The 14,081-nt window shown below is 40.5% G+C and overlaps 1 protein-coding gene across 3 annotated transcripts in view; it reads left to right on the top strand.

Annotated features, from left to right (window-relative positions):
- The first annotated feature begins 2,945 nt into the window (after positions 1-2,945).
- Positions 2,946-14,081, top strand: part of KATNBL1 (katanin regulatory subunit B1 like 1) — a 50,951-nt gene continuing 39,815 nt past the window's right edge. For all 3 annotated transcript variants that reach the window (XM_060146868.1, XM_060146874.1, XM_060146881.1), the window contains exon 1: positions 2,946-3,094. The gene's annotated coding sequence lies outside the window, so the exon portion shown is untranslated. The remainder of the gene's footprint in view (positions 3,095-14,081) is intronic.

The following is a 14,081-nucleotide window of genomic DNA, read 5'->3' on the forward strand; positions in this document are numbered from 1 at the left end:
ACTGTGAGGGCTGGCAGGGAACCACCTTTCTGTGAAGGGCTGGTGGTGCAGGGACAATAAAAATATGTATGGAATGCACTCTTTTTTAATCCCTTAACAACAACAACAAAATTTTGATTGCACTCCAAGGGGAAAAAAAATTCAACTTTATTGACTGAAAAATATCAATGAAGACAACTGACCTGCATTTCATCACTAAAATGGTATATATTTCAAAAATAGCAATATGAAGGCAAATTTCTTTATTTTCACCGTAAGTTATGTTGACATTTGGCAGTCTTATGAGAACGATGGGCCAGAGATCTGTAAACCCCAGAACTAGAGTCTGAAGATGAACCTGCCTGAGACTCTTGCCCTAAGAAGCTCTAGAAATGAGAACATCAAGGTTCTCCTCTGGCCTTCAGACAACCTGGGACCTTGTTTGAGCTGAGATCCTTCTGTGTTAACACAGCAGATTCCCTGAGTCCTAGGACTCTGTTACTTGTCTTACCTCATCACCCAGCCTTCCTTGAGGGTAAGAACTGTTCCTTACACTCTTCACCCTCTTCTGGTGAGGGCCCAGCACAGTGCCTTTTGTATAGTGGGTCATCGAGAAATTCCTGTTTGTGACAATGGTGATGAAGAAATAGTTGGAGAGAAAGTGACTTCACCCATGTATGTTGAATTTTATTTTCTTTAAAACAGCACACCCACTTAATGGAAGTTATACTCCGGGAGTGTCTACGCTGCACACCACTGGAACCCAGGGCTTCTGCTCCCTTCACTCACTCACCCTGCTGGAGTCTCTCAACAGTCCCCTCTGTTGACAGGTATGGCCCCGCACAGCGGCATGTGCCTGCTTGTGCTTGGTACAATCTGAGAAGCTCGCAAAGGCATTGCTCATGCAAAACATATCCTAAAAATATTTCTCCCGGGCTTCCCTGGTGGCACGGTGGTTGAGAGTCCGCCTGCCGATGCAGGGGACACGGGTTCGTGCCCCGGTCCGGGAAGATCCCACATGCCGCGGAGCGGCTAGGCCCGTGAGCCATGGCCGCTGAGCCTGCGCGTCCGGAGCCTGTGCTCCGCAATGGGAGAGGCCACAACAGTGAGAAGCCCGCGTACCGCAAAAAAAAAAAAATTTCTCCCATCAATCTAAAGTAGTGCCTGAAATTTTCACCATTACTTAATTTTTTTGTATTAAGTAAGGACCTTGTTACTAGAGGGGAAAAATACATTGTTATTACTACCTAATGATATTTTAGCTCTGATTAGTTTATTGCCAGGCCTCCCATTGCTCTGAACTCCCACAGCCTCTAGGATATACCTTTTATCATTGCATTCACCACAATGTATTGGAATGATCTCTTTCCCTGTTTGTCCAAGCCACTGTGAGCTTCCGCAGGCTATCTCCTGGTACAATGTCAGCCTGGCACATGATGGGCCCGCAAAAATATCGTTAAACCCAACTTAGGTAGCCCTGGGGAGTTCTGAACAGAGTGCCTAAAGCAGTGAGTCCAGGGATGTGGAGTCTTGCAGTGAGCAACGGTTACACCAAATGCACTACTTGATAGGCTTCTGCAAGGGATGAGAGGCCCACCAGAGACAAACTTGCCCCTGTCACAATTTGGTTAATGTTGACCAGTAGCTTACCTGTGAAGATGGGTAGACTCTGTCTCCACTAAGATGAAGAGAATTATCCTCAGTAATTAAAAGCATGTCAGGGACAGATCCAACCCTAACCTCATCCTCTAGTGTTCACCATCCCAAAGAAACTGAGCCTGCTTCCTGGGGACAGGGTCCACATCATGCATATTTCTTGTGGTTTTTGGGTTTTTTTTTGCAGTATGCGGGCCTCTCACTGTTGTGGCCTCTCCTGTTGCGGAGCACAGGCTCCGGACGCGCAGGCTCAGCGGCCATGGCTCACGGGCCTAGCCGCTCCGCGGCATGTGGGATCTTCCCGGACTGGGGCTCGAACCCGTGTCCCCTGCATTGGCAGGCGGACTCCCAACCACTGCGCCACCAGGGAAGCCCTCTTGTGTTCTTAACAGTCCAGAACAGAGTCTGGCAAATATCAGGAACTAACAAATAAGAGCTAACAATTATATAGTGCTTACCATGTGCCAGATACATTCCTCTAAGAATTTTATATGTGTTAACTCATGTAATCCTCATAACGATGAGGCAGATACCATTAACATCCCCATTTTACACGTGGGGAAACCAAAGCTCATGGGAGTTTATATGACTTCCCTGAGGTCGCAGAGCTCCAGTCTACCCTTTTAAATATTTTGCCTTAGTGCTCTTAAATAGGAGTGAATGAATAAGTCTCTCCCTGCACCATATTTTTTAAAAATAAATTTATTTATTTATTTGGCTGTGTTGGGTCTTCGTTGCAGCGCAGGGCTCTTCTCTCTAGTTGCAGTGCCCGGGCTTCTCATTGCGGTGGCTTCTCTTGTTGCGGAGCATGGGCTCTAGGTGAGTGGGCTTCAGTAGTTGTGGCACACAGGCTCAGTAGTTGTGGCTCGCGGGCTCTAGAGCGCAGGCTCAGTAGTTATGGTGCATGGGCTTAGTTGCTCCGCGGCATGTGGGATCTTCCTAGACCAGGGGTCAAACCCGTGTCCCCTGCCTTGGCAGGCAGATTCCTAACCACTGCGCCACCAGGGAAGTCCCATCCCTGCACCATATTTTTATAGCAGATTATAGCAGATATAGCACCTCCTGGTGCAACACTTAAAGCACGGTTTCACCCACTAGACTGTGACTAGCGCAGGGTTATTCTTTGACTCTTATCCACCCTCAGTTCCCCGAGCGGTATTACTTGCCCCATCGTAGCAGGCCTTCCATACGTACCTGTGTCCGCCAGGGGGCACTGTGTCCGCACCACCTCCTCCTCCCGCTCCCTGCGCCCCTGCGCAACCTGAGAGGGGCGGAGGCAGCGTTGGGCGGAGCCTCCGAGACGCCCTAGTAGGAGCTATCCCGGCGGGCCGCGCGTGCGGCCGCGTTTGAATGGCTCAGAGTGGGCTCGGCCGGGGACCTGAGGGATAGTCTAGGCTGCCGGGGCGCAGTCGGTCAGCGCCTGGGCTAGGCGGAGGCGCCGCGGTACCATGAGGCGCCGGTAAGTGACAACCGGGCCTGCGCCATCCTCGCGCCGGCGGTTGCCCTGCGGGGGCCAGGCTTCTCCTCGGGCCTGACCGCGCCCTGGGCCCACCTGCAGGCCCCGCGGCGGCCTCTGCTCGGCCCGGCCCGCGCAGGGCTGCAGGGGTCAGGGGTCGGGAGTCGGGGCGGCGGGGCCGCGGTCTCCCGTGGAGCTCCCTACCCGGCCGCGGCGAGGAGGGTCGGGGCGGCGGGCGCAGGAGCCCGTCCGGGTGGGCGCGAGGGGTCCGGGCCGGGAGAGGCGTGGACGGAACCTGCTGTCACTTATTTATTTGCGGATGGAGCCGACTTGTGCATCCCAGTGAGCGGGGAAGGACGCCGGCGTCTGAGGCGCTCTGTTTGAGGACAGGTTTTCCCGAGAGCCGCCTAGGCCCGGCTGTGGTATTTCCTTATTTTCTGTCGGGTCCTTGCTTCCCTGACACATAACCTTTTGTTCAGCAGGACAAAAACTTGACATAACTGCATAAGAATTGCTGATTGCAACTTTAAAAACCTCATTGTATTTTCTGAAAAGTTGTTCTGTAACAGTACCTAGGCTTTTACCAAGGTCTTAAATGGGCTTAAATATGGAGAAAACAAAGAGTTGATTTGTTTCCTTGTGGCTTGTAAAATTCCTTGAAAACAGAGGTTTCTATGTCAGTTTCTTTGAGATTAAAAAAAAAAAAGAGAGAGACTAACAGAATTTAGGGCTGTAATAATCACCAGTTAAGCACTGGCAAAGATTATGAGAAACTAGTCCACCTAATCGCTTAAATTTGTGTAGTTTGTCCTGTTGTGTTGTTTTTTAAACCAGCTTCAGACTTGAATCAGAACTTTATACGTTGAGGCTTTTACTTGGCTAATAACTAGCGTTGTAATCATAACATTGGTTAATATTTATTTTGTGCTTTCTATATGCCAAGCACTCTTTTGAGAGCTTTGCTTTGGGACAGATACTATTATTATCCCCATTTTGACAAAGAGGAAACTGAGGCACAGAGACGTTAAGTAACTTGTACACGGTTACACAGCTAGTATAGTTGGGACCCAAGCAGGCTGGCTCCATGCTTTTAGCTATGCTGCTCTACTGCCTCATTTATATGTTGCTCTTTTTAGTTTACAAAGCAGTTTCATTTTATTTACTTCTCTCAACTGGGGAGATAATATACGTGTGAGGTGCGTTTGTGTACATGCACACAGTACTAAATCGAGTTCTCTGCTCTTGTGGACGTAACTTTTGTGCATTGAGCAGCAAAATCCATTGGCTATTTTAAGATAAATAGAATTTATAAAGTTCATGTTTGTATTGTAGGTTATAGTTTTAATCCCTTTGTGTCATTTCCTGAAAGTGTAGAGAACAGTTTGAAACCTATGTAATTCCTTAAAATATACCATTATATATTAATGATTCTTTCTGAAAACTTACTGAGTGGTTACTCTGTACTTGGAATGATTAACTTAACTAATAACTCCATGACAAGAAATAGGATTCAAAAGCAATTAAGAAATCAGTTTACACTTATTTACAGCCGAGCATTTAAATTTTTAATTTCATTCATCAGTTATCAAGCAATGTTAGGCCCAATTGGTTATACAAAAGAAATGTGCTGGGGCAACAAACCTGAGGAAAGTTAGTTTAGTTTGGGATATAAAATTAACAACAATCACCACCGCCACCACCAAAAAAAAAAAAAAGAAAGAAAGATATATGAGATATTCTTTATTAGTGCAGTGGGTGTGTGATGAATTGAACTGAATAGATCAGTAATGCTTCTGCAAAGAAGCCAAACTGAAGCATGGATGTAGGGCATTGAATAGAAGTGTGAATGGGGAATTTTAGTGAGGAAACAGTGTGTTCAAAGACTTGAAATTGGGCATGAAAATGATTTTTCTAGGGAACAGTAAGTCTGGTCTATTTGGAAAGTTCCTGTTGAGAAAAATAAGATTATGGCAGACTATGAGGAATGTTATATAAGACATATGTCAAAGAAGTTTAGGTTTGACATATATATAAAAAGAGATATGATTTTAGAAGTTTAAAAACTTTTAAATCGGTGATTCTCAGCTGCTGGCAGTTTTGCCCCTCAGGGGACATTTGGCAGTGTCACGCCTTGCGGGGTGGGGGTGCTATTGGCATCTAGTGGATAGAGGCCAGGAATGCTGCTAAACATCCTGCAATGGGTCAGCCCCTCCATGAGAAATAATTACCCCAAATGTCAGTGGTGATGAGGTTGAGAAATCCTCTTTTAAGTTGTTTGCTTATATGGCCAGCCTCTGTTTCCATGTGCTGTAGACAAATATGAATGATGAATTTTCAGAGCATGAGTACAAGCAATATTAAAGTTAAGGAGAAGCTGCCTCAGAGACCTCAAGAAGGCAGCTATTGTTGGAGTCCTGGGGGAAAGAAGCTATAAGGAATTAGGATAGGAGCACTGAGAGTGAACAAGTAGTGGTAAAAATGAGACAACTATTTAAATAATATTTTTTCCAAGTTTGAAAATAATGCATGTTCATTGTAGGAAATTTAGGAAATGTAGAGAAAGTGTAAAAAGAGCAAAAGCGGCTTATAAAATCCCCCAAGCAGAAAGAACAACTGTTACCATTTTCATGTGGTGTTTCCTTTCAAATCTTTTTCTATGTTGATACCTATTTTCCTTCATAAGACTAGGATTATACATTTTTCTCCTTGTGGGTTTGGTTTTTTTTTTGTTTTTGTTATTTTGACTCAGCATATCATGAGTATTTCCCATTCTTAGAAAAATGTTCTTTTTCATGGTCAGTCTTCTTTGTTTTTTGTGTGTGTTCTTTTCAAGTTGGGGATTTTGCTTTGTATTCAAAAGACACATTTTGGAGGAAGAAATATTAGAACATGATGACTGATTAAATATAGGAAACAATAGGGGTAAAAGTGTATGGTATCTCCAAGGTTTTAAATCTAGGAAGCTAAAATAATGGTGCAGCTATTGAAATAAATTGGGATTCTCATAATACTTTTCATCTTAGTTATGGAAACTGCTGTTTACAGAGATACATAATGAGATTTTAATGAGGATCCTTGATGCCTATCAGCTTACATTTTTCCTAAAACCTCTATAATAATCTTCCTTTTCTTTTCTTTCTTTTTTTTTTTTTTAACTTTTTGTTTTTTGTACTAAGCTTATTTTTCAGTTCTTTCTTTGCAAGTCTTCCCCTTCTTGGAAAGGTTTTTTGAAATATGTTTTCTATTAGGGTACTAAGTAAGGCTCAAGTTTGTTGGTCATGAATCTTTACTTTGAAAGATTAAATGACTAGTTCGAGTTTTTAAAATGTATAGATTGCTAAAGTTTATAAGCAAGAGGTGAGTATAACTCTTCCAGAGGAGGAGGAATTATCTTTAAAGATGCTTGCCCACTATGGGATGCGTCATTACATCACATCAGTCTATATTACATTGCTACTTTATCAATCATTATACTTGTTGATCTCTATCAGTTAATTTGGTGCTTTGTGGAAAATGTATTTAGGAAAGTAAATTTTAAAAAACCTTAAAGCTAATACAAATGGTACTTTTACTGGGACTATACGCTTTTCAAATTGGATAGGATATAATTTGACTTTTTTTTTCTACTGACTGTTTTAGTACTTCATGTTCATCCCCCACCCCCGGTATCTTCTCACTAATAGCTAATATCCATTAACTTTGGAGAAGTTTTGTAACTTCTTTGTTCTTGGGACATGATGAGGGTAGAGATGGGAGGAAAGGGTCTTCTGAAAGTTCCCCCCAGTTTGCCTCCCCTATAATCACCTGTCTGTCCTTCAGTTTTACACACTGCCTAAAATTCCTGAACAAGTCACTCAGGAACCTACCACCTATGTATGAATCATGAATACCCATTCTGGCATCTCTTCTAACTAGTGTAATCTTAAAACAGGCAGCCTGGTTATATGGGAAAGGCTGTAACACTGGAAGTTACAGTTCTAAGCCTGGTTCTCCTATTAGTGGCTGAGTGTTCTTGGGCAAATGCCTTAATCTTATCTGTAAATTGAAATTATCTCCAAGGTCCTTTCCAAATCTTAAGAGTCTGTGAATCTGTGAAGTATTTGCTTTTGTAATTACCATGGGGAGACTATTAGTCTTTTACATTTCAGCATGAATTAATCATAGATCATAAATGATTTCTTCCAAAGGCATTTGTAAAAGCTACTCCCATATCATAAGACTGGGGGAGGAATTTTAGAATGGAATTTAAATGGCACTAGAATACAAGCTCCAGGAAGGCAGGGAACTTTGTTTTGTTCACTTCTGTTTTCCCAGTGCCTAGAGTGGTAATTAGTATATAACATGTGTTAATATTTGTTGAATTAGTGAAGGAATGGGTTGTTTTTGAGGAAAGACAAGCTTGTTGGAGTACTGTACAGATCCTCTGAGTACCTTGAAAGAACTCAGAATACAAATCAACCAGATTACAACCCAATCATTCCTACAATATAAAAATACCTCCTAGATGTTGTAAAGCATCCATTGTTCACTTGGCTGCTTTCAGAACTATTAAGTAATGACTGCCCTGACTGCCCTTCATGCTCACAGAGTGCAGTTTTGTCCATCACCAGATCTTACTTTAGTGCCAGCCTGATTTTTCAATGTGCCTTTTACTCTTATTTGCAAAAATCTATGCTCTGCCTATTCCCTATACCACTTAATATTATCATTAATAGTATGTTTAGTGTTATTGCAAAAATAAATTATATATATCGATTAAAAATTGTCTTTCATCTATGGAGGATTCATGGCACAGCAGTTAGAAACTAGTACTCTTAGCCTTCCTATTCCAGTCATCCTAATTCTACAACTGCCATATAAAATAATCTTCAGGAATATTTTTAATCATATGATATACAAAGCTTCTAAGTAAGCCTGTTTTGTCTACAAACTAAAGTCCAAGATTCCGGACCTGGCATTCAGTGATTCTGCATTTTAGCCAGTCTGCCTTTTTAGTCTATCCTAGTCTTTCCCCTGCAGTGACCTGGACTGTAACTTTTTTTTTTTTTTTTTTTTGCCGTGCCATGCGGCTTGCAGGATCTTAGTTCCTCAGGGGGGAATCTGGGCCCTTGGCAGTGAAAGCCCAGAGTCCTAACCACTGGACCACCAGGGAATTCCCTGGACTCTAACTATTTAATTATTGAATAGTTGTTGTAGATAATAATGAAACAAAAAACACAATTATTCTTACCTAGAAAGTATGTTTTCAGATAAGGAGAGGCTGACAGACTGTTTCTCAAGAAGCCTTGTATTGGCTGGCATTGATTATTTGGCTGAATTATTAATTTACTGAAAAATAACATCAAGGAACAAGAATCCTTAAAACTCTACATAAACAATTTTTTCTCTCCTTGTTGGCAGATGTATCTGGAAATTAAGTATATGTATAGTATATATATTTAGTGGTATTAGTTGACTACTTAGTGAGACTGACTATATAATTCTGTGCCCACAGCATTGTTTGGATGGTTTATCAGTCTGGATGGGCTCGGTTATTTTGCAGTAGCAAATAACCACCATATCTTAGTGGCTTAAAATAACAAAGGATTATTTCTTCTCAATTCATATTACATGTGAGTTGTCTGGGGGCTCTACTGTGTGTTGTCCCTGCTCAGGAGTACTGAGCAAGTCATATGACCATGCCTAACTTCAAGATGATGGGCAAGTATAAACCTATCATGTATCTGAAAGGAGAACTGGAATATCATGGCACAGTTTTAATGTTTACCACAGTTGGGGCACCCATTGACTTTTTTTTTTTTTTTTTTTTTTAAGTTAGAGAGGAAAGGTTGCTTTATTCAGGAGGCCTGCAGCCTGGAGAGAAGGTGGACTCATGTCCAAAAACCAACTCCCCCTTTGACGTTTTTGAATGTATTGTTACTCTTTTCTCCTGTCTGACCGTTATCTTTCATGGTTGACATAATATTTCTTTAGATATGTTCCTTCATTTATCAGCTCTTCATTAAGTATCCCCTATATGTCAGGTACTATCCTAGATACAATGAATGTGGTTCCTGGTCTCATGGAGTTCACAGTCTAGTGGGAGGACATGGAAAATAAGCAAATAAGCAAGTTAATTTCAGACAGTGATAAGTGCTATGGAGGGGAAAAATAAGGTACTGCTATAGAGAATGGTTGGTGGTGAGGGTAGGGTTATCCTTGATCGGGTGGTCAGGGAAATCTGGGGTGGGTGACATTTGAGCTGGGAAGCAGCAGCCCTGAGGGTATATGGGAGAAATATTTTAAGCAGAAGGAATGCCACAAAATGGAAATGAGCTCAACATGTTTAAAGACAGAAGACCAGTATGGCTGGAGCATTTAGGAGAAACTGATACTATAGTCCAAGGGAGAGATGATGGTAGTTTGCTCTAGGATGGTGGTAATATATTCCCAAACTATATTCTAGTTTGGGAATATATTATAAAGGCATAATCAATGTATTGGATATAGGGAGTTTAGGAAAAGAGAAATCGAGGGTGAATCCTCTGTTTTGGACTTGAGCAACTGGGAAGATGATGGTTCCATTTACTGAGTTAGGAACAGTTAGGAGGAGCAGCTTTGAGAGGGTGGATATTAAGGGTTCTATTTTCAATATATTAAGTTCAAGAATGATGACTCTTCGACACCCGAGTGGAACTGACTTGTAGGAAGTTGGAGATACAACTCCAGAGTTCAGAGGAAACATTGAGACAAATGATTTTTTTTATTAATGAGGCTAATATGTTAAATTTGGTTACAGTTAAGTCTTAGACCTGGAAGTCATTATATCTCCTTAAAGCAGTATGCAATTCCTCTGGAGAAGGGAGTATTCCCTAAGAGAAGGGGGCGTTTTCAAACTTCAGTATGGTCTGATTTCAGCCCAGGATAATGGTGGTAACAAACCTTGTAACTGATGGGATGTACGATAATCCTCACAAGCATTCTAGTGTAAGAAGCATTAAGAACCATTGCTATAAAAGGATGCTAGCATCATCTTCTGTTGATTTCTTCATTTGATTCTCAAAGGACAATCTACCCTAATATTTAGGGTCTTAGAGTATACTTCACTCTACTGATTTCAAAATTAGGAACATGAGGCTTCCCTGGTGGCGCAGTGGTTGAGAGTCCGCCTGCTGATGCAGGGGACACGGGTTCGTGCCCCAGTCTGGGAGGATCCCACGTGCCGCGGAGCGGCTGGGCCCGTGAGCCATGGCCGCTGAGCCTGCGCATCCGGATCCTGTGCTCCGCAACAGGAGGGGCCACAACAGTGAGAGGCCCACGTACCGCAAAAAAAAAAAAAAAAAAAAGCAAAAATTAGGAACATGTATTACAGCAGACTGGTAATCCTAGTCCAAATCATGAAGATAGGTTGTTAAAATTAGTTTATATCAGCTTGTCTTTTTTGAGTGTTATGTATCTTATTGGCATATCCTTTCACATATATAGAGTCTGTCTATCTTGAAAGCATCAGGAATAACTTTAGTAGCTAAACAAGGGGTCAAAAAGGATCCTTAAGATGATGTTGTTATATATATATGTATATATATTTACATTTCTGAGTTTAAGAAGACAATTGGAAAGGATTAGAGTGGTTTTTCCTCCCTGTGAATATTTCCAGAAAAATAATGGAATGTTGTAACAGGGAGAGTAAGAGATATTCATCAGAACATGCTAAAATAATTATCTACGTGGCTTAAGAAACCCTAAGTCTTCCCAAAGATTCAGGTGTTTATATAGTCATAAGAAAAGAAATATATAATACATTTTAATTTAGTTAAAACATAATTAGAAGTTTGGGATTAACTCCTAATATATATACACACTACTATGTATAAAACAGATAAACAGCAAGGACCTACTGTATAGCACAGGGAACTATATTCAGTATCTTATAATGACCTATAATGGAAGAGAATATATATGTGATATAACTGAATCACTTTGCTGTACACCTGAAACTAACACAACATTGTAAAATAACTATACTTCAATTTTTAAAAAATGGTTAAAAATGAAACATAGTATTTGCATTTGATACAAAATTCAAAAAGTCCAAAAGGGAAGTCTCCCTTTCACCCCATCCCCCAGCCACACATATCCTCTCTCTAGAAATGACTTTTCTCCCCAGTTTCTTGTGTATCCTTCCAAAGATACTCAGTGAATATATAAGCAATCGCTCACGTACACTTTATTTTTCACTTAAGTAATAGCATACTGTTCTGTACCTTATCTCCCCGCCACCCGCCAACTTTTCAGTAAAAGGCATAAAGTCGCTAAAAAAATTAAGTCTGTATGTCCAAAACTATTGATAAAGGTGACGATAAACAAACACCTAGTTATCAGAATTTAGCTAACTTTGTTTTCCCATTATTAATCTCAGTTCCTTAATGTAGAATACTCAGTGGACTTAATTATTACAACTGAGGAGTAGGGACTTGCCTGGTGGTGCCGTGGTTAAGAATCCGCCTGCCAGTGCAGGAGACACAGGTTCAAGCCCTCGTGCAGGAAGATCTCACATGCCGCAGAGCAACTAAGCCCGTGCACCACAACTACTGAGCCTGTGCTGTAGAGCCCACGAGCCACAACTACTGAAGCCTGCGCTCCTAGAGCCCGTGGTCCACAGCAAGAGAAGCCACTGCAATGAGAAGCCCATGCACCACGCCCTCACTCGCCGCAACTAGAGATAGCCTGTGCACAGCAGCAAAGACCCAATGCAGCCAAAACAAAATATAAATAAATAAATAAATTTATTAAAAGAAAACAAACTGAGGAGTAGGTGGTGGGAATGGTAATTCCCACTTAGTATCAATTTTGTAATTTTTATTTCAGGGTGACTTAGTCATAAGAGAGTTGGAATTCAGTTTGGTCTAATTGATTGAAGTGATGTATCATGTTGTACCCACTGAATTGCCAGAAATCTGTATTTTCACGCTTGACCCACCTTCCTGAATTTGACATTATCTCTCAAACCAGCCTTCCATGGGAAACTGAATTAAGAGAAGGTGATGTGTTGAATCATTTAGCAAATAAAAAAGCCCTTGGGGTTTACTCCAGGTACTAGGGGTTTGAGTTGTTAAGAACATGGAATCAGAATGATGGTACTTAAGTTTTATGATTTGACTGTTTAATGATATTGGGCCCTGATAACTTGGTAAATTGATTTCCTCAATAGGAATAAACCTAGAAATGTACTAGAAAATCTGGGTAACTTGATGGGGCAGTCTTTCCCTGGACAGTGCATGAATAAGCACCAGCTGTATTTGTTTCTGTGCTTCTCTTTTTCTTCTCCGTAATTGTTCACCTCCTCTCCGCCTGTCCCCAATCCATACCCCATCTAATTGACACGTTATTTCAAAATGTTAACCTTCAATCAGATTAGAATCTAGAAGGGATTAAAAGGCTCCAAACAAAATGAAACAAGTCAACACAATGTATCATTACTCTGACAGTGTAATAGTTTCTCATATAGTTTATGAAAAGCACAGTTAACATGCCATTCACTTCGTCACTTTGAGTAGTACAAGTGTCTGCTGCCTTTGGAAACCACACCCCACCCACCCACCCAAATATGCTAGATAAATCAGTGTCACAGTTAGGGGATCATGTAATCTGTTTTTGAAACTGGCTTGACATTAAAGTATGTTGTTTTAGTTCTTACGTGTGATAAGTTGTATCTGCTTTACACTGGGTCACATAGTCTGTTCAGTGCACCATTTGTGTTGAACGCCCTGTTGGAATAGTTATGAGAATACATTTTACATGTTGATTAAAATTTAGTTAAACACTCATTGAGAGTCACTGGGTGAGTCCTACTGGCCTAAAAGCTATTGTTACTCTGTAAAATGACTCTCTAAATAGCTTTGCTTAAAACCATTCTATTTCATATTTTAACTCAAAGAGCAATTTTTCCCCATAAGCTCTTAGATAAATCATATCACTATGCTTAATGTATTATAATTGTTTGTGTTTCTCCCACTGTAAATCTTGTGGTGATGGTGAGAATTTTACAGTAGGAAAGTTTGGGAAGTTTACAGTTATAAGCAGGAATGAAGCAGAAAACTCCTAGTTACTATGATGTAGTTGTATGTAATACCAAGAATTCTTCTACCTAAAGTGATTCAAGTCATGAATTTTACAATTTTGTGTTGCTTTACATAACTTAGGAATTTATGTGTTTCGAGGCTTAAGAAACTTTATTTCTTATTACTGTATTGTCCTCTTATGTTTGAAAAAGAAAGTTAATTCTTCTATTTAAAATGTGAATTTTTTTACTGTAGAAAATTGATACAGAAAAATAAGCCAAAGAAAGTGGTTCAACCTTAATACTGTAGAAAAATAAATAGGAAAAAAAAAGGATTCAACTATAATAGCACTCTTTAGAAAGAACTTTTATCCTTTCAGTCTTTTTTCTTTTCCTGTGCTATGTGTGCACATATACAGAAACATATAACAAATTTAGGAACTGGTATTAAAATTTGCTGACACCACAAAACATGTTTCTCACACCAAAGGCAATTTTCTTCACTAGTGATGTTTATGTGTAACTTAATAAGAGCTAACATTTACAGTGATTAACCATGTGCTAGACATTGTGGTGGGTGGATTATTTTATTTAATCCTCACAACTCTACTCTGAAAATAGGAGGTTAAGTAACTTGCCTAATATCACATAACTAGTAAATGGTTAAAGCAGGACTGAAACCCAGGAAGTCTGACTCCTCAAGACTTGTGTTTGCCCCTTACCACATACCACCTAGTCCTTTCAGTTTAATCAGATAAGAAAAATACAACTTATATTAAATATTTCAAAAGCAAACTAAAAATACATACAAAATCCTAAAGATGCCACCAGAAAACTACTAGAGCTAATCAATGAATTTGGTAAAGTTGCAGGATACAAAATTAATGCACAGAAATCTCTTGCATTCCTATACACTAATGATGAAAAATATGAAAGAGAAATTAAGGAAAC

The sequence above is a fragment of the Lagenorhynchus albirostris genome, chromosome 1 (assembly GCF_949774975.1).
Source record: "Lagenorhynchus albirostris chromosome 1, mLagAlb1.1, whole genome shotgun sequence".
Taxonomy (NCBI): domain Eukaryota; kingdom Metazoa; phylum Chordata; class Mammalia; order Artiodactyla; family Delphinidae; genus Lagenorhynchus; species Lagenorhynchus albirostris.